This window comes from Esox lucius, chromosome 2 (genome assembly GCF_011004845.1).
Source record: "Esox lucius isolate fEsoLuc1 chromosome 2, fEsoLuc1.pri, whole genome shotgun sequence".
NCBI lineage: Eukaryota > Metazoa > Chordata > Actinopteri > Esociformes > Esocidae > Esox > Esox lucius.
In genome coordinates, this window is record NC_047570.1 from 6,788,329 (window position 1) to 6,809,440 (window position 21,112).

Here is a 21,112-nt window from a genome sequence, read left to right on the forward strand (position 1 = left end):
TGAAGTAAGTCACTTTCAGAGGATGACACTTTCAAACCACACTCCTTTCCCAGTTTGTTTAAATTCCGGCACTTGAACTTAAGGCTATTTTGGATTCATTCTGCTGTTAGATCTCAGCCAATGTACTGACCACTGGATAGCTGTAAAAGGAAGTGACTCCAACATTTCCTGCTAGGTCACTGTGAATTAACAACCAAATACAATATTTTGCCAATGACGAGGAAACATTTGGCAATTCAGTAACCTAACACTGGCGTCGGCCCCCATAATCTATCAATGTGTCACCTTGGCTCAGACAATCACAGACAGTAAGTCAGAATGTGTCACAAAGGGATGTACCCACCCATTCATGGTTATTTAAGTTTTGGCAAAACACACCAGTGATTCTGAAACAGAAACAGAATTCCAAAGTCCTGTCTGCTGACCACTAAGTTGGTGACTCATTCAACCAATTTGCAGAGGCATGGTGGATAAAAACAGGCTGTGGTTTCAACTCATCATTTTAGGCAATTGAGTTACTCAGCTTAGGTACCAGTATATAAGGGAACATATGAACAGCTGAGCAACAGGAGTAATCGAAAGGTGTGTCATGGAAAGATAACTCTAGCATAAACAAGGCCCCTGTCTCAGGATCTGTGACAAGGATGGAAGTATTACATGGTCTGATGACATGAGCATTGTTTTGCCTTCTCTCCTTTCATGCTCTCCGGCCATGACTCCTCAACCCCTGGTTCTTATCACTGTCTGAGCCTCCTTTGCAGCCATTTTGTGGACTGCAATTTTCAAATTGTGGCACAGATTTTCAACAGACTTGAGATCAGAACTTTGATTGGGCTGCTGTCAAACTTTCATCTTTGTGTTCTTGAGCCATTTCAGTGTTGAATGGTACATTTCTTTCCAAGCTTAAGTTTTTTTCAAGCAGTTACTCTTGCAATATTTCCCTGCATTTTGCTCCAACCATTTTTCCTGGCCACCATCCCATACAGGCTAGAGATATGCACAGCTGTTGATTTAGCTGACTGGTGCACCATTTATCCACTCCCAGACTCTAAACTCTTTAGCTCCATCAAAGTGATTTTTGGCCTCTCTATGGCTTCACCCACAAATATTTTTGTTTGATCATTTCAGCAGACATTTTTTGACAATGCCTAGGTGGTGTGATGCAGCTTTCACTTTCTGATTATTGATCCAACCAGGCTCACTGGGAAATCCAAACACTTTGATACTAATTTGTATTACTTTAACTTTTTTAGAACTTACTTTAACTTTGTTCTTAATTTTCCTTTAAATTTACAGCCTGATCAATGCAACGTCAACAGTGGGTTTTTTATCCAGAAAATGTGACAGCAGCTTTAATGGTTTGCAGGTGGAGGCCAGTGGTCATGTAATTGTGTCCTCATTAAGGCAATTTCTTTCATATGTGTCAACTGGGAGCTTCCTCAACACATAGGTTAAATAGCAATGCAAGAAATATTGATTCTTACAAAAATTTTCCAATAAAACCAATATCAACTTATAATAATTTAAAATGTATTTTAAAATAAAATAGCAAATAGAATAAAATGTACCATATTTATAGATAGAGAGATAGATAAAATGCATATATTTATTTCTATATTATTTTTAGTACATTTTGCATCTTGCTCTTTCAAAAACTTGAAAGAATTCTCTGGTTTGAATTGAAGAAAGCAGTCCATGAAAGGAGACTGAAGGATCTCAAGTATCTGGAGAACCCATATTTGGAAATATGGTCAAAGATTCCTTCTGGTGTGTTTTCCTATCTCATCAAAATATAAATGAAAAGTCTCATGGCCGCAAAGGGGCAAGTGAACAATGAATTGGAAGCTAGAGTTGCTATACCTTCAACACTTAATGTTTTACGAAATACATTCATAATTTGACCATTTAGACATTTTGGTGGATTCCATTAATGACATACAATAGCTTCCACATCTGTGGACAATTACAGTATAACTCATTATCGGCTATGTTTCTTTTTATGGGGTCTTATTTGCTAATCTTTATCAAGGGTGCCAATAATTTTCAAGGTGAAGAGAGAAAGTTGGCGAAAATATGTTTTAATCAGCCATGGGAGTACAAATCCTAGAAACATGTCAGCTCTCTTTTTAAATAGAAGAGTAGGTATAAGCTATAGAATGAAAACGTCCTGTTTTGGTGCAGATACAGCTGGCAACCGCTAGGTAATGCTACGCACCAAGTGAAGCCAATACTTGTGAGTCAAATATCAAATATATGTTTAATATCATAATGTAACTGTATGGATTTCTTACATCTGTCATCACACAAAAGTCCTCTAAAATGTCACTCCCGAAAATAATCACAAAGCCCAATTTTAATCTCCACCTCCTTAAACCCTGAGTGGGACTCGCCGCTTTGCTCCTGGTAACATGGGGGGAGAAGTGGGGGCAGGAAGACCCCTGGAATGTTAGGGGTTGTAAATGCAGGGTACAGAGGGGTAACAGAAGCAGAGTGAGCCGAGACAGGGCTTAACGATTTGGGGGGCAGTGAGAGAGAGAAAAAATGAAGGGGAAGAAGAAGGGGACTCTGGGAAAGAGAAAGAAGAAGTCAACCCCTCTGACTGGGGCGCAGTGGCAGAGAAGAAAGGGCGAGGATTAGGCGACAATGTCGGACAGCACAGAGGGGTCAGCGGAATTAAAGGCCAGGCCCCGGCCGCCCTGCAATGGGACACATGAAAGAAGGGCTTCCCCTTCCCTTGAATGGGGACAGTTCAAGTGCAGGACCCTTCCAGAGGGGGAGACTGGCAGTGTTCCCCCTCAGTCCCCAAAATCCCACTGTTCTGGCAGGCCTAGGCATCACTTTCATGTGTTGACACACATTGTCCCGGGGCTCCACCAAAACGTGCATTGGTAATAGGCCACAGGCAGAATAAACTTGTCCCATTGAGATTATTTTGGCCGAGGGGTTTGGATAGGTGGGTGGGTTGAAGGGGTGGGGGGTGGGGCGTGTGTGTGTGGCCAACAGAGGCCTTCATTTCCACAACTATTCAATTGTCTGACTATCATTAGTTTCACTTTGTCATTTGTCATTCACTATCTTTTAACATTTACTACAGCTATTTCCGAAAGGTTGAGGTTTCTTAAATTTAAATATAAGATATGTGCGTGGAACGGAAGGGAAGGTAAGTGTTCTCCTCTGCACGTTACATGATAAGAACGGCTATATTAAAATGATGTCTGTGTGATTTGTTTAATTATTGTTCAGATAGTCCAGGTCAGATATTGTTCTAGAGTTATCAAGCAAAGTTCTCAGGAAAGCCAGCCCTGTGTTACTATTGGCTGACACAGGCAGAGGTGGGGCTCAGACAGAAAACAACAGAGCAGCAGTTGAATAATCATGTCACTACATTGTCTCACTAATTCTTTTGCATTTTTTGCAAAGTATTTTCAATAAAATCTATCTGGTAATCGGTTCCAGGCTATGCTGAAATAGCTGCCATTAGGCCTTTTACCGGAACTGGATTTGGCGAAGACGGTGTAAATGAGCTCATAGCGCGTGCTGATTCCACACACAAACAATTATCTTCCACTTCCGCTGTTTTTGTTCTTCATAGAAAAGAAAACAACAGAAAAAGGAAAGTCTACTATTGTTGGTTCCCAAAGACAATGAAAAACGTTTGCCCTGATGGCTGTCAGGAAGTCATTTGCAGTCTTTTATTGAAGTGCTCAACGGGCGAGGAGATCAACACAAATAAATTGTCAGGAACATCATACAGTAGAAGCATACAATGCAACAACTGACCAAACAAAACCAATCAGACGATGGCGACGAGGCACACCTAGGAGGTTCATATCCTTTACACTGGGATGTGAGCTGCAGCCCCCAACCCACCCCACCACACACACACAGTTCTACTGGCCCAGTCATTATCACCTAGGACGGTCAGAGTCCCCCATTTGTTGTTCAGGAGGTTCTTCCTTCCTGGCTTACCACAGTGCTTACAGACAATGGGAAAAGCTATATATAACGGCCCTTCCTTCCCACCCTCCAAACATGCACGCGCAACCTCCATCCTAAAAAGCTGCCCTCCCTCATGCTCCCCAACACACAATAGGAAGACGAGAACTCGTATTTTTATAACACAGCCCTGCGGGAGAAATGTCTTCCTGAAGGCCAGCGAGCTCGTCAATCGGCCTGGATTTATGGAGGACACTGAATCTTCCCGGATCTACTGTAAGTCCTAAATGTTCACGAGTCACTGAGAAATACCATAGATAGCCTAGGCCCACTCCACTGTGTGACATTTCTAGTCAGAAGGCGGTGAAGGGGCTAATCGCCACCCTATGACTGTCAAATGTTTACCGCTAGCACCTCGTTGCAAAACGAACGCAAAAATACAAAGACACTGCACGGGACGAGTAACAGTTGATTGGCGGTTCAAAACGAGTATAAAGCTGTATCTACGAATGCGGCCGTATCATGATGGACTTGTGAAGTCAGCCCCTGGGACCGAACTCCTTACACTTCTCCTAAAATTACCCCATTAGATGTCTGGGGAAAAGGAACCATTAGAACTAACAGTGACATTGGGCACAAGCAGCTACATTATAGCATTACCAAATAGTACAGATAGAGGTATGTGGGAAGATTTAACCTTTTGTACAATTCATATCCATCAGGCCAGGCGAGAGTGCACTGTTCTAGTGCTTGGTACTGTTTTCACAGCAGTATATACATATTTTATACATTTAAAAAGGTGTGATACGTATTAAATTATTTACATACACCATGGTTGATTGAATGACATAGAAAACATAGATATTTTTAATCACAGATTATACAACTACGGAAAGAAATAAGATACTCAGGAATGCACCTTAAAGAGAGAAATTGATTAGACCAAGGCACGGACTGATCTTACCAAGGACATTTTGATAACACCTAGCAGACAGGCATGCATTCATAATGAGCTGTCATGACTCATTTCTCACGTATGAAGCATGAGTCTCTATGAACTCTGGTGGTGTCTTATGCACAGTTTATGCTTCTAGATTTACAGGGAAATATCCTTACGATGTCACCTGCCATAAATACCAAAACCTACAGGCCTTTCATGTTTTCATCTTCCGCCTGTGTAAAACAAGGATCTGCCCACTGGTTTTCAGTCAAAAATGAAAATTAGGCGATTGGCTCACATGTGGGGACCATTAAGATGGCTGTTAACTATCAACATGTCCATTTCGGAGTTGGACCATAGACCATTTTATTCCATTATAGCCTCATTATGTCGGAGTTAGATTTAAACTCAGATATTCTTTCCCAATGTCATCTCCCATAACAGAATGTTATTTTGACAATCCTGTTCTACACTCCTATTCCCAGAATCCTTGCCTAACAGTTTAATACTCCACCCACCATCACCAGGTACAAACTTGTTATAAGGTTCTATTCTTAGTGACTGGTGCTGGTGACAAAAACCCAACACACTGAATCAATTGACACTAACAAAGGGCTCGGTCCAGACTTCACTTTACCTACAGAAATGTCTCCATAAAACAGGAGGCGAGTAACAAAGCAAGCTAATGGGCTCAGCTTATGAAGAATTTTAAAGGGCCTCCTGGGACCGCCACATGCCTCTGTGTTATTCGGGAGCTTGTTAAGACCCACACTTCTGAAAGTATAGGTAGAGAGAGAGAAGGAAAGAAAGAGGAGAGCCATTTATTAAGGCCCTTTGCCCAGTGCTGTAGGGTACATTATTGTTATTATTTTATCTTATCTTTTTATTATTTTACTTCATACTGGAAAACACGACTCTTCATAATGTATGTTTACCTTCTCATTGACGGTACAAACACCATATATGTACCTTATATAATACCTCATATATAACTTATTAGTTAGAAAAGCGGAGTTAAGAAATGCTATTTTTGGCAGAATGGTTTGTTATGCAAATCTATTAACATTCTTGGTGAACCGTTTGATTTTTTGTTTATACCTGTTCTCAACCTTCTGACAGAAATAATGACGTGTTAAATAAATAAATAATCTTCACATAGAGCAAATAAAGATTTCAGTTGAAATTGTAATATGAGCACGCTGGCTTGTGGCCAAGTCTCACGCGGCTTAGGCCTTTATATTCATACAGCTGTTTTCTGATTGCTGCTAACACACAGGCCAGGGTTACATTCCAGGTACTGTATGCAGTTCGTTATCAATGTCCCCTCGTCAAACAGGAGTCACATCTAGAAAAGAGCTGTCTATGGCCTGGCTCCCTGACATATTAACATCCAGAGGGGCATATTTAAAAGAGGAAAAAACTATTAACTCCAGGTGCCCCTGGAGGGTCCAACAGCAGCCTGTACCCAGCGACGGCCTGCAACGTCCACAATTCATCAACCGTCTTTGTGACAGCGATTGGTATCCCACCCGCGAGGGGGAAACGTATGCCGGCGCAGCCGACCCGGTCGCTCCGCACCGGCGCTCCCATGGGGGCCCGCTCCGATGGCCACCTCTGATTCTGCAGGAGCTGCTGGGCCACGAGTTCTGCCAAATTCCTTTCTCTTTGTGGAGCCCCCATTTACAGTAGTCTCGATAAAGACATGCATGCTTCTGATTCCCGGGGCGTGGACAAAACCCACCCGAAACAAGGCGGATGTGTATTGCCCGCCATCACTTTGACAGCTCCTGAGGGGCCACGTGAAGGACGACGCCAGTGAGGGGTGGTGATGAGATCTACCGCAGACTCACACAACTCAATCACTTGACAAATGCGGAGTTCAGCCGTCACAACAGACAGTTCTGAGAGATCTGTCTATCTTGCTGGGACACAATCCTGTGACCTGCTGAAGAGTGACGGACTCCGTCCTACCTGGAGTGGTGCTCTTCTGTGGTGCTCTTCAAGGCCTCTTTACTGTACCTACAGCTGGCGGCTTCATTATGCTGTAATGAATTAGCCAATTAATGTGAGGGACGTAATTACCAAAGATCACTTTAGTAGGGTCTATGATTAAATGTAGTTTGGCTCTGGATATACAAGCCATCATTGGAATCACTGATTTTGTTGTTTTGCCCCATGACATAACTAATGCTCATGCGATGAAAGTTAACTCTGTTGGCTATATTGGCACTCCCTCTGGATGTTTTCTCCGCTCTGGTTGACTGATCTGTAGTAGTTACTTCCTGATGATTCCTGTTGTCACAGCCCACCTGGTAATACCGGTCCTTGTTCACCTGGTTCTGCAGCTGATTTGGATTCTGCCCAAAGACTCTGGACACAGGTAGTATACTGTCATAATCTTCACCTAGCACACACAGATGAGGACTGGTCACCCCATGGAGTCCAGCTCCTCTCTAGGATTCTTCCTAGGTTCCAACCTTAAGAGTTTTTCCAAGCCACTTTTCTTGTTGTTGCTTAATCTTTGGTGTTTCAGGCTGGGTATTTGTCTAAGCAATTTGTAAGAAATACTGATGAATAAAGGGCTTCATAAACCTTTTTTTAATTGATTGATTGGCAAATATGTCCATTGCTATCTACAGAACTAAGACTAGGGAGGAGACCACCCAGACACACACAAGCAGGCAGACCGACAGAAACACCTATGACGTGTCCAACGTCCTGAGACTACCTGGACAACATCGGACTGCTGCAGATAAGGAGCAAAGGCCCTCAGTGTGACAGAGTTCAAATCTGAGGGGAAACTGGCTTAGCGACTGTGCAACAGCTGTCTTAAAAGGAAGCTCCGTTAATCCACAAGACATTTCTTTGGAAAAGAGTTCCACGGCAGATGGTTGGACGGAAGTGGGAGGCGTTGAAGGATTGAAGCGTGAATGTTTACACATCAAACGGTTGTACACACAGAAGTGCCCCTACCTGTGTGCAGACAACGAGCTGCTCATAGGACTCCACAACGGTTTGGGGTCCACCCCGAACAAAAACAAACAAACAAAATCCCGCTTAGGGCCCCCAAAAGGCTAAAGGCGAAACTGTGTGTACACATCAAATAGGTTTAATTTCTGGTTTGACGAGTGTGTTCTTACTGCCGTTATGGGTGGTGGTGGCGGCAGCGTGTATGACAGTGTTAACAATTATCTCTCTATATTTAATTACAGACTCAAACCTCACCTTACACACACACACACACCGACTCACTTTACATGAGGGAAAAATGTGAAAGGAGTTGATGGGACTTGCGTGGGTGTACTTTGGTATGGGGAGTCGTGTGAACATACTTGAGAGTTAAAAAGGATCAGGTATCTACACAGGGTGCGTTTCTATAACACAGAGTTAATGAAAAATGCAGGAGCAACTATCTGAACTACCTGTGCATGCTTTTTCACAGAAAGGACTCATATTGGAGTGGAGATTGGGCAGCAGATGGCACTTAGTGTGTCTGACCAGTATCCGAAAAGTTGCTATGTCGAATCCCTTAGCCGTCAAGTTTGGAATATCTTTCTTTCCTTGAGCAAGACCCAGATTGCTCTTGTAAATGGCTCTGACCTTTTCTGCTAAATTGCAAAAAAGGTCTGAACAAATAATTAATATTTACCTTTAAAATGGTACAGTTCAAAGCACTACAAAACTATGTGAAAATGACTTTATTATCAGTGATTCATCCAGAATCATTAATCTATGCTTTGACAGTCTTTGGCCTTGTATGTTTTGCAAGTATTATAAGGTCGATAGCCTTTCTTAACAGCTAAAAGTGGAAAGGCAGTGTTTCCAAGAAATCAACTACTTTCACATTCCATATTGCACAACTTTATTGGACAACACCCACATGGTTATAGATCAACTTTTGATCAACCTTTTCAATACAACCTTCTTGTTTCTGTGCTATCTAGATATATATATATATATATGCATAGATGGACGAGAGAGGACTTCAGACTCCCGCTAAACGTCCTCATGGTAGTTCTCTATTCCTGATGTGAGTTTGGACCCGAGAACAGGTGGGTTTTGAACCCCTGGTCAGGAAGGGTATTCTCGGAAAGACCCTGACCTTGCAGAATGGCCCGAGAGCACAGCGTCACATGTGGTTCCTTTCACCTTCCTGTCACAAGTCTGGATCCCATCAGCGCCCTGTATTCACCAGCGGTGGTAAATAACCAGGGGTTTGCTTGGCTGGGGAGATCCGATTACCGATCTCAGTGAAACTATAGCTGTGGTTTTAATGGCCAGTGAACCCAGCCAACAGAGTCCATTCCCTAGATTATTCCATACGCTATTATTAAACCGCTTTAGATTAACATACATATTTAAATAATAATAATAATATTAGGCATAATAATGTTGATAGCAAAAAACATTCTGAAAGATGTGAAAGAAGTTCACAATCTATGGTCGTCAATCAAGACCCAGAATCAGGGATCCCAGATAGGTGAAAGCCCTGAATTGTCAGTTTATTTCAATTGCTTTGACGGTTATTTCAATTGCTTTGACGGTTATTTCAATTGCTTTGACGTGAAACTGGGGTTCCATTTTATTTCAACATACATGCCAGATGGTTTTACATCTCTTTTTTTACAAAAATATACTGAGCTATGAGGCCGGTTGACCCTAAGACCTTCCTGTCTCTGCTACATCCTTTTGAATCCTGGAAAAAGAACTAATACGAATGAGCAGGACTGGATATAAAATGTATGGATTGGAAATGCCAATCTGAAATTAGGGTTTGCTGTAGGTTTGCTGGAAAATGACAGTTCTGTATAAAAGAAACGTAAAATATAAGAGATCTTTTCAGGTATTATTTTGTTTATTTAAGACAGTGGGAAATTATCGAGGCGGCATTTAGAAAAAAAATTGCTTAAAGGACATTGAGTTGGATTAGAACCCATGCTACAGCAGTACATGGACCACAAAAACAGAAGCCCAGGCCGATAAAGGACTTTTCTTGAAGTGAATCTAGGGAACAGGACGCTAGAATGTTCATAAAGCCCCACTCGAAAACTTAACAGGAAGAGACCAACGAACAAACAATCAAATTCGTTCATACACAAATCGACTAGATTAAGAAAACTTTGTCCAGGGCACAGGCTCTGAAAGCGAACAGCACTATTCAGGACGTTTTAGGCGAGAGAAGGACTGAAGACTCGCTTATTGGTATCACCTCACATCAACTGTAAGGGGGTTTAGTGAGTGGGGGTTCTGAACAAACAAAAGTGTTGAATGGGGTGATCTCGCTGCACTGCCGGCTCCCCCCGCCCCGAAAAGAAAAAGCCCCTCTTTTAGAAATCCCAATCCGGCTTGCGTTGTTTGTCTCGGGACATTGTGCGCAGGGCCCCTGGCACGTTGCGTAAGCGGCCACGTGGCTCCTCTGGCATGCGGGTGGTGAATTACCACGGCAGATGGTAGAGCCACTCTTCTGGGGGGGTGGGGGGGGCGCCACACCATGCCAATGTTCCGGGTCGGGTGCCCCTCGCCCCCGCCGGCCCCCCTCTTCGCCTTCCTCGACTCGGGAACACAAAGGCCCCAGGAAGTAGGAATGAATATCCCGACGGAGCGGTGTGCCGAGGCATGAGCCACAATCGCAGCTATCAATCACAAGCGGCCCTTAACGCCGGGACACGCCACTGCTGGCTGCCTGGCTGAAGCTCTGACGGGCCTCGTTGCAACGCCTCTCTCTTTTGTCCTGGATTGCGCCAAAATACAAGGTCCAGCTCCGTTGTCATTTAGGTACATTGCCACCCCCACAAGCCTGGCTTTGAATTGGTCACAGTATCAACTCCAAGGCTGTTTAAGGATTCTGTGTGTCCTTTCCTTCTTTTCATAGAGGGACTTAATAAATGTTTTATGGATTTTACTTTATGTTATTGGTTCTATATATATATATATATATATACACAGTACTTAAAGGTTATTTGAATATGAATAGGTTGAAATACCAATATCTGTTACTATTAATAGAATGTATTATTGTGTTTTCTGTACATTCATTCTTAATTGCTCTTTGGGGTTTCACGTTGGGTATATGTGAAAGCAATGTGTCACACCTGCTGATGTAGAAAGGCTTTATAAAACAAATTTGATTGATTGGATATAATTGTTGTCTCCAGTATATCATTTCACATTCAGCTCCGGAGATTGCACAATGTTCATTCTGTTGTCCTGGCAAATACATATTTCTAATTGCCTGTGAACCATGCAGAAGTCTGAGGGATGACACCCAAAATGTAGAAACTCCTTTGAGTTAGGCTTAAGGGCCTCTAAGATCAATATTTATCATACAGACTAGTTCTCCCAAATATGGCTCAAGATGGAGATGCTTGATATACATTTTCTACTTTATCTTCAGGGATAGGAGCTTGTCTCAGCAAGTGAGGTATTTACTATAGCTTGTGCAAACGCATTGCAAATGATGACTTATCGGTGTTGCAGTCAAGGTATTACAACTATTTCAAGCAAGTGTTCTCTGGCCTTTTGAATATGTGAGAAAATTCTCCACTGCCAACGATTGACTGATAGATGCTCAAGTTCAAGTCTTTACTGAGAACTGGATGTGTAGCCTAGTGTATCTACAACTCGACAGTAAAACACTTGTTTTTTCCTCTTGTTGCCATGTTGTTATGATCCAGTGTGATTAATTTAAAGATGGCAAACAGATGTTAGCTCTTCAAGGAGCTAAAATGGCCTCCAGACAGGAACAAACAGGAGGCGGCAAACCTTTAAGTGCCATATAATGGGATGGATTCAAAACAAGTGCCTTTCTTAAACAACCATAATCCCTTTTGCAGGCCCCTGGTTGCCGCCCTGCTGAAAAAGGATCACTGTGGTGGAGCTAAGCTAGCTAGTGGGTGTAATCTACATAACCAATTGAAGTCAATCAGTGAACTCTGTGACGACAGAGGGCGTTTCCAGGGGTCTCCGATTGAAAAAACTAGGACAGAATGACTTCAGTCACCCAGTAAAGCTTGACGAACTGTCAGACGCTTTGATTTTTAAAAGAAATATAGAGGACCGGATTATCAGATGATGATTTCCTTGTGTTCAGGCAGTTTACGTTCTACAAGTCATACAGGCTTGCCCAGAAAAGTTTGGACTTATTTTCTTTGTGGCTTGCGACATGGCACAGTGTAAGCATGGCCAAAGATAACCCAAGATGAACACACAATCAGTGTTCTGGAGACCTGCACGCGAGAACCTAGAAAATGAATCGAAAGCACCTCCTTATCTGTTGTTCTGCTAGGTCATCGGATCAAGTCTGTTCCCGCATCGCTTTCAGCTATCGTTGTTCATTGCAGGCATATGTGGTTTATGATCTTCAGGTAGGGCACTTTCACAGGTTTACAGCCCGTTCTTTATGGTCAATTCTACAATAACCTGCAGTCACTCATTGTTGGAAGATGTTGAATGATTGACACATCAAAGCTGTCTACCTCGCGACAATCTGTCAATTAAGCTCTAATTTAGTTATTAGGGTTCAAGACATGAACTGAGGGCTAATAATGAGTGGGACAGGCTGAGGGCAAGCTCCTTCAACCAGGCTCCCCTCCCTTCAGGTTGAACAAGTAGAGTGGAACGGCCCACGTCCTCAGTCCTGAGAAGACCCTGCCCCAAATCGGCCCTTTTCTGCTATTTAGTGCACTACTTTTGACTGTGCCATGTAACTCCCATTTAAAAGCCACAATGTAAATGTATTAGGTAAATCAAGACATCCGGAAGTGGATGTTCGTGCTTGACGTTCCATCACGCACGCGGTTGACACTCAGGCAACGGGACGGCGACCCTAGAAGGCGTGAACACAGTGCACACTGTGCATGCACACACACACACACTCGCCAGTACATCCAGGGAAAAAAACATACACACGGCCCTTACTCTATGCAGCTGTCTGGCTTCACAAAGCTCAGCCTGTTAGACTGGGAGGAGCCTGCTGGACTCTGCTCACCCTTGTCCCCTCTCAAAAACAAAACCTAGCACCCCCACAAGCACCCCCCTACCCCCCCCCTGGCCTCGGCCCTGCACTCCGTCCCAACCTGCCACTCGTTACCGCATGACGGGGGACCTGCCAAGTGGGCAGCTGTCGGCTTGGGTGGCACATAGCGTTGAGGGGCAATGGGAGAGACAGAGAGTAAGAGAGAGAGAAAGAGACAGAGTGTGACATGGAGAGAGACATAGAGAAGAAAAGACAGACAGACAGAGGAAGGGAGAGATGGGCAGTTGAATGGAGAGACAGACTGAGGAAGAGAGAGATGGGCAGTTGAATGGAGAGACAGACTGAGGAAGAGAGAGATGGATAGTTGAATGGAGAGACAGAGAGAGGAAGAGAGAGGTGGACAGTTGAATGGAGAGACAGACTGAGGAAGAGAAAGATGGACAGTTGAATGAGAGACAGACTGAGGAAGAGAGAGATGGACAGTTGAATGAAGAGACAGACTGAGGAAGAGAGAGATGGACAGTTGAATGAAGAGACAGACTGAGGAAGAGAGAGATGGACAGTTGAATGAGAGACAGACTGAGGAACAGAGAGATGGACAGTTGAATGGAGAGACAGACTGAGGAACAGAGAGATGGACAGTTGAATGGAGAGACAGACTGAGGAACAGAGAGATGGACAGTTGAATGGAGAGACAGACTGAGGAAAAGAGAGATGGACAGTTGAATGGAGAGACAGACTGAGGAAGAGAAAGATGGACAGTTGAATGGAGAGACAGACTGAGGAAGAGAAAGATGGACAGTTGAATGAGAGACAGACTGAGGAAGAGAGAGATGGACAGTTGAATGAAGAGACAGACTGAGGAAGAGAGAGATGGACAGTTGAATGAAGAGACAGACTGAGGAAGAGAGAGATGGACAGTTGAATGAAGAGACAGACTGAGGAACAGAGAGATGGACAGTTGAATGGAGAGACAGACTGAGGAACAGAGAGATGGACAGTTGAATGGAGAGACAGACTGAGGAACAGAGAGATGGACAGTTGAATGGAGAGACAGACTGAGGAAAAGAGAGATGGACAGTTGAATGGAGAGACAGACTGAGGAAGAAAAAGATGGACAGTTGAATGGAGAGACAGACTGAGGAAGAGAAAGATGAACAGTTGAATGAGAGACAGACTGAGGAAGAGAGAGATGGACAGTTGAATGAAGAGACAGACTGAGGAAGAGAGAGATGGACAGTTGAATGAAGAGACAGACTGAGGAAGAGAGAGATGGACAGTTGAATGAAGAGACAGACTGAGGAAGAGAGAGATGGACAGTTGAATGAAGAGACAGACTGAGGAAGAGAGAGATGGACAGTTGAATGAGAGACAGACTGAGGAACAGAGAGATGGACAGTTGAATGGAGAGACAGACTGAGGAGGAGAGAGATGGACAGTTGAATGGAGAGACAGACTGAGGAAGAGAGAGATGGACAGTTGAATGGAGAGACAGACTGAGGAAGAGAAAGATGGACAGTTGAATGGAGAGACAGACTGAGGAAGAGAAAGATGGACAGTTGAATGAGAGACAGACTGAGGAAGAGAAAGATGGACAGTTGAATGAGAGACAGACTGAGGAAGAGAAAGATGGACAGTTGAATGGAGAGACAAACTGAGGAAGAGAGAGATAGACTGAGGAAGAGAGAGATGGACAGTTGAATGAGAGACAGACTGAGGAAGAGAGAGATGGACAGTTGAATGAGAGACAGACTGAGGAAGAGAGAAGTGGACAGTTGAATGGAGAGACAGACTGAGGAAGAGAGAGATGGACAGTTGAATGAGAGACAGAGAGAGGAAGAGAGAGGTGGACAGTTGATTGGAGAGACAGACTGAGAAAGAGAGAGATGGACAGTTGAATGGAGAGACAGACTGAGGAAGAGAGAGATGTACAGTTGAATGGAGAGACAGACTGAGGAAGAGAGAGATGGACAGTTGAATGGAGAGACAGACTGAGGAAGAGAGAGATGGACAGTTGAATGGAGAGACAGACTGAGGAAGAGACAGATGGACAGTTGAATGAGAAACAGACTGAGGAAGAGAAAGATGGACAGTTGAATGAGAGACAGACTGAGGAAGAGCGAGATGGACAATTGAATGGAGAGACAGACTGAGGAAGAGCGAGATGGACAGTTGAATGAGAGACAGACTGAGGAAGAGAGAGATGGACAGTTGAATGGAGAGACAGACTGAGGAAGAGAGAGATGGACAGTTGAATGGAGAGACAGAGAGAGTGACAGAAAGAACATGCCTTGCAAGTCTGATAAGAGCATTGCTGTTTTTCCTGTATTTCATTTGCCAACTTGCACCTTCAACTTGTACCTTCAACTTGCACCTTCAACTTGCACCTTAAACTTGCCCTCATCCACATTGCATATTTAGAACTGCCTCTGTACTTTAATTTTCAATTGTTACATTAATTGATATATTATACTTAATTCCTGTACATTTTCTGTAAATTTGTAAATTTTCCACAGCACATTTAGAATGGCCATATGTAATGCATTTGGATTGATAGCACATCTGTACATTCCACTTGTATATGCATGTACTTGATACATGTTTCTGCACTCCTCTATTTGCATTTCTGGTTAGACGTTAACTGCATTTCATTGTACTGTACTTGTACCGTTCAGTGACAATGAAGTTAAATCTAATCTAATGTAAAGACAGTGAGACAATAAGGGAGAGACATGGAGACAGAAAAAGGAAGAGACACATAAGGAGGAATAAACAAACAGAGGGGAAAACAGAGACAAACAAACAGACATGTTAAAAGGAACACATAAGGAGCACTGAATCTTGTTTTGTTTTTTCTCCAGCCTTAGAATGGAGCTGAACATGTTAATGGCGGTATCATAATTACAGCCCTCCCCATCACGTACGTAAAGAGGTCTACCGCACAACATGGCCCCCGAACTCTTGTCCTGTTGCTGGACCACAGCGAACCCCAGGCCTCCTGGGGCAATTATTCACCATTACATGTAATTGGGATCCGTGGTAGGGTGCATCAAAGGCCTAGCCACCCTGCTCCTCCACAGGGAGCAACACAGGGCCAAACTCAGCCTGTGACCCGGCGGACTGGCCAGGATGGAAGCAGGGTTCACGGCAGGTCTCTTTCCTCTCCACTGTCCAGTCTTGTCCTGAGACAGTTTGTTCTGGGCAGGAGCCTGACCTTGGTGATAAAGTGATGACCTTTTGTGTTGACCTTTGAGTTTTTTTTTTTGCACGAGTGACAAGCAGGGTAGTCCGTTCATCTCTCTGGGGACAGCTTAGTGTGAGAAAGTTGTTGGCCATCATGTTTTCATAACGAATCCTTTTTTTATTTTTTTATTTTTTTTACAATTTCTGTATGTTTCTACTACCTTAACATAGCAAACTGTTTATAACATGGTCCATCAAGCAATATCATTTTCTATTTTAGGACACATTGGGACTCTTGGAAAGATGCAATTAAATGAAAAAACATATTTGCCTTTAGTCTCCTCCTAAAATAATTAATCTTCAAATCAAATGTATTTCATTAAGCCCTTTTACATCACCAGTCATCAAAAAGTGCTTATATAGACACCCAGCCTAAAACTCCCAAGTAGGGTCATAAAATGAACCGCTCAAAAGCTAAATCCATTTGTGAACTGAAAATAACTTATGCCAACCGCTAAATAGCATCGCTGTGGAATCACACTCAACTCCAGTTATACAGTATGAAGTAAGTGGAACTTTTTGGTAAGTGCTATGCTACGGAACGGAAGGTTTTCCTCCACGGACCGGTGCTTGTCCACAGACCGGGGTTTGAGAAACGCTAGTCTAAACAATTCCTAGCCATCCCCTTCACTCTCTCGCCTCCCTAAAACACAGACCTGATATGCAGTTCGCTCCTCCTTCATCCTGGCTCCCCAGGGTTCCCTCTCTCAGTCGGAAGAACCCGGGCTAGGCTTATCCTCTTATCAGTTTGACGGGGCCGGTGTGGAACCAGCAGCTCCCAGGAGCAGGGCGCAGTCTCACTTAATAGGTCTGCTGGAATCTCAGGCCTGGTCCCACTGGCATCCCAGTCACAGCCAGGCAGGCTCCTCCATGGGTGGCGTGCCTCAGGGCCGAGCGGCTGAGATGGAGAAGACGGGCACGTCCTCCGCCTGAGGTGCTCTACTGGTCTGAGACGCTGATTTCAGGTACAGGTAGTGAGTGTGGGTTCGAATCCAGCCCCATGCTATTACACACACCTTCCTAACTGTCCTATTAAAAAAAAAATGTTTTTAGGAAAGCAGAACACAATTTAAACAATTGGGATTGCCCCGCTGCTAAGAACTGAACGCCATCAGTCTGTCTATGGTGTTTTTGTCCCATCAAATCCCTACACAGTGCAATAGCCCATTCATGATTAATACTCTAAAAATCAATGAGGTAGGAGAGGGGCGGGAACCAATATAAATCGATCAAAAAAGAAACGTGCAGCTAAAGTTCAATGGCATAGTTACCTACACCAAAGTTGTTCCCTAACTGGTCCTGCTACCTCCCCTGAAGGTCGATAAGAGTCCCAGTCTTCTAAATCATAGTAATTGATGGTTCTTGGATGTGTTATTATGTATTATTATATGTATCCAAATAAATAAAGCTTTGATTCATAAGCATGGATGTATATTATTCTGCCTGTCTTGAATGGAATGTAAACAGCTTGTTTGCAGAAAGCCTCTTCGTGTCCCTTCTTGTTCTCATCCTCAACCCATCCCTCCAGTAGCTGAGGGGATCTTCACACCAACTGATGCCAGGTGAGAGCTCAACTCCTTAAAAAAAAAAAATAAAACCTGGAGGATGCGTGGACCAATTAAGCTGATCCAGGATCAGTGGCAAAGCCAGCGCTGCTCTGATCTGACCGCGGAGGTGGCCTTGCAATTTCTGGTCATCGTGACTTCTAAATATTTATATAGAAAATCCCTTCAACGGCTGACTAGGGATATAAGTGGAAAAGCCTCAATAGTAAATTATAAAGCAGAAAGAGATGTGCCTCCTACACCAAGTGCTTAGACAGGCCAAACATGCTGTTAGCTGTGGAGAACTATGAACCCAACTATGGGGGTGATAAGGGCGGAGTGGCCTACAGGGCTGTGTGTGTGTGTGTCTTGGCTGTTCGTGGTCAGCTCCTGGCAGATCGATGGGGGCCTTCGTCGCCATGAATTACGATGACACAGCGCAGGACGGGTGTGTCAGCCTGACTTCCGCTAACATTCCCGGGCGCAGACTACAAATTTTAAGCAGGTGTGACCGTGGAACGCAAGAACCAACCATGCCGCATCGCGCCATGTTATCGCGGCATGTCATAAAAACGAATTGCCCTGTGAGAACCAGGATTAAAGCCAGCGTGCCAAATCCCAAACCTAAGTCGTTATTCTTCAGACATTGAAACCATTTGTTAGAAATGATAGGCAAACTGTAACAATTTGAACCACTTTAAAAGATCCAAATTAGGTCAAATACGTGTAGGCTACCTATAAAACATCCCCATGTTATCCAACATAAATCCATTTCAAAGAATCAGTATCAACTTTATTTACATTCACACAAACTTTAAATCTTACTTAGTGCATTTATTTTACAGCTATTTACCTTTTGTTTTGGAGGTGGTTTGATGTGGTGAGTGTAGTCCTATTAGTCTCTTTGGGACAGATGGCCGGGGACAGAGTCACAGTTCGAGGAAATGAACTGTTCAGGTGGCAGGGCTTTCTGGTCTTGATTGACACATATAAGATAAAATTTTCTAAGAATACTACTGAATAACCACGCAATCCAGGAATAATGAGGACACTTCCCTCTATGAAGTAACTATCAACAAATGTTAGAATGGAAAAAATATTATTGTGAAAAAAAAGTGTGAGATGACGGTGGCATTAACCTTTGCAGACACAAGTGTTTCTGAATTTTTTTCATGAAAATGGGCGGGCACTCGGCTGACCACCATCGGAGGGCCAGTATGGAGGAGAGCTTTGACTGGGCTGAACGAACCAGCACAACTGCTAAGGGATCAGGTGAGGCTCTCGTTCTTTTCCAAAAGCCACCGTTCTTTTTTTCATATGCCTCTACTGACATGAAAACTCGTTGTGAAAGACAGAAGAACAGTCAGCCACTCCTCTGATTCGAATACACGGTCCCCTCGGGGTCAGTTCCCAAGAAAGTCCTTTTCATAAATTTGCATGATTTTGCATATATTTGAAAGTCAATCCGTGGGTGGCCATGATTTGCGTTACAGTTTTATTTTAAGGGGGAAGCCCCTTTGACTGACTGTGATTGTTACATAAAGGTGGCCCCGTGCAGCAACTGCCACTATAGCAGTTCTGTCCAGCTCCTTCTTTCCAGAAATAAAATACTCAGTTCTTCCTGTCCTGAATAAAAATATATAATGTTTCTTCTTTCATGTCTTTTTCTTCTTTCTTTCTCTCTTTCTTTCTCGTGTTTTATACTACATGCTTGACTGTGTGAAACCTGTTAGTTCATTCCTGCACAAGTCAATAACTAGGGATTGGCCTGGTAAACTTTAACTTTTGGCAGGAGTTAAAGGTTACAGGCTCCTCTGTATAAGCCGCTCCTGAAAAGGTGTTGAGCTCAACAGACTATCCGTCAAAACATGTTCAGGGCCCATTTCCGATGACTAACCCAAACCAATAATAGAGTCCTTTTCTAAACAAAGCCTCTTCTAACACATTATCAAGTCACTTTTATAAGTCAGGTAAGTTCCAGCGGTAACAGGGAACACTGTCAGGTCAGAGTGCATGTTATACTAACAGCTTCTTTGAAAAAAATAAAAATACATAGATTCACCTTTACTGATAAAGAAACTTAGATATAAACTACCTTACCTGAAATCCAGAAGGGGCTCTGTATCTCAAGGTTATTGAAAGCCTTGTGTTTTAAGATTCATGTCCTTAAAATGACTTAAGTCATTGTGCTTTACTGTTGCAGTTTTTGATGAAGGGCATTTATAACGCAAGGCTATAAATGCATCAGATCTGTCCACAATTCTCTTAAAATGCTTGCATTGGTATCCTACAGTGGATATGAAAAATCTACATACCTCTGTTAAAATGCCAGGTTCTTGTGGTGTAAAAGAATGAGACAAATATAAGTCATGTCTGAACTTTTTCCACCTTAAATGTAACCTATAATGTGAACAATTCAATTGAAAAACAAACAGAATTTTTTGGGGGGGGGAAAATACTAAATAAAAACTCACAATAACCTGGTTGCATAAGTTTGCACACCCTTAAACTAATACTTTGTTGAAGCACCTTTTGATTTTATTATAGCACTCAGCAGTCTTTTTGGGTAGAAATATATTAGAATGGCACATCTTGACTTGGCAATATTTGCCCCCTCTTCTTTGCAAAAGTGCTCCAAATCTGTCAGATTGCGAGGACATCTCCTGTGCACAGCCCTCTTCAGATCACCCCACAGATGTTCAATTGGATTCAGGTCTGGGCTCTGGCTGGGCCATTCCAAAAAGTTAATCTTCTTCTGGTGAAGCCATGCTTTTGTGGATTTGGATGTGTGCTTTAGGTCGTTGTCGTTCTGAAAGGTGAACTTCCTCTTCATCTTCAGCTTTCAACGGATGCCTGAAGGTTTTGTGACGAAATTGCCTGGTATTTGGAACTGTTCATAATTCCCTCCACCCTGACTAAGGCCCCGGTTCCAACTGAAGAAAAACAGTCCCAAAGCATGATGTTGCCACCACCATTCTTCACTGTGGGTATGGTGTTCTTTGGGTGATGTGGAGCGTTGTTTTTGCGCCAAACACACCTTTTGGTATTATGGCCAAAAAGTTAAACCTTGGTTTCATCAGACCATAACACATTTTCCCACGTGCTTTTAGGGGACATGATGTTTGTTTTTGCAAACTTCAGCCAGGCTTGGATGTTTTTCTTTGTAAGAAAAGGCTTCCATGTGTAATTACTTCTATTTAACATGAGTTTGAATGTGATTGGTTAATTCTGAACACAGTCACATCCCCAGTTATAAGAGTGTGTGCACACTTATGCAACCAGGTTATTGTAAGGTTTTTATTTTTCATTTTTCCCCCTCAAAGATTTCAGTTTGTTTTTCAATTGAAATGTTCATATTGTAGGTCACACTAAAAGTGGAAAACGTTCTGACATGATATATCTTTTTCTCATTCTTTTACATCACATAAACCTGGCATTTTCACAGGGGTGTGTAGACTTTTTATATCCACTGTA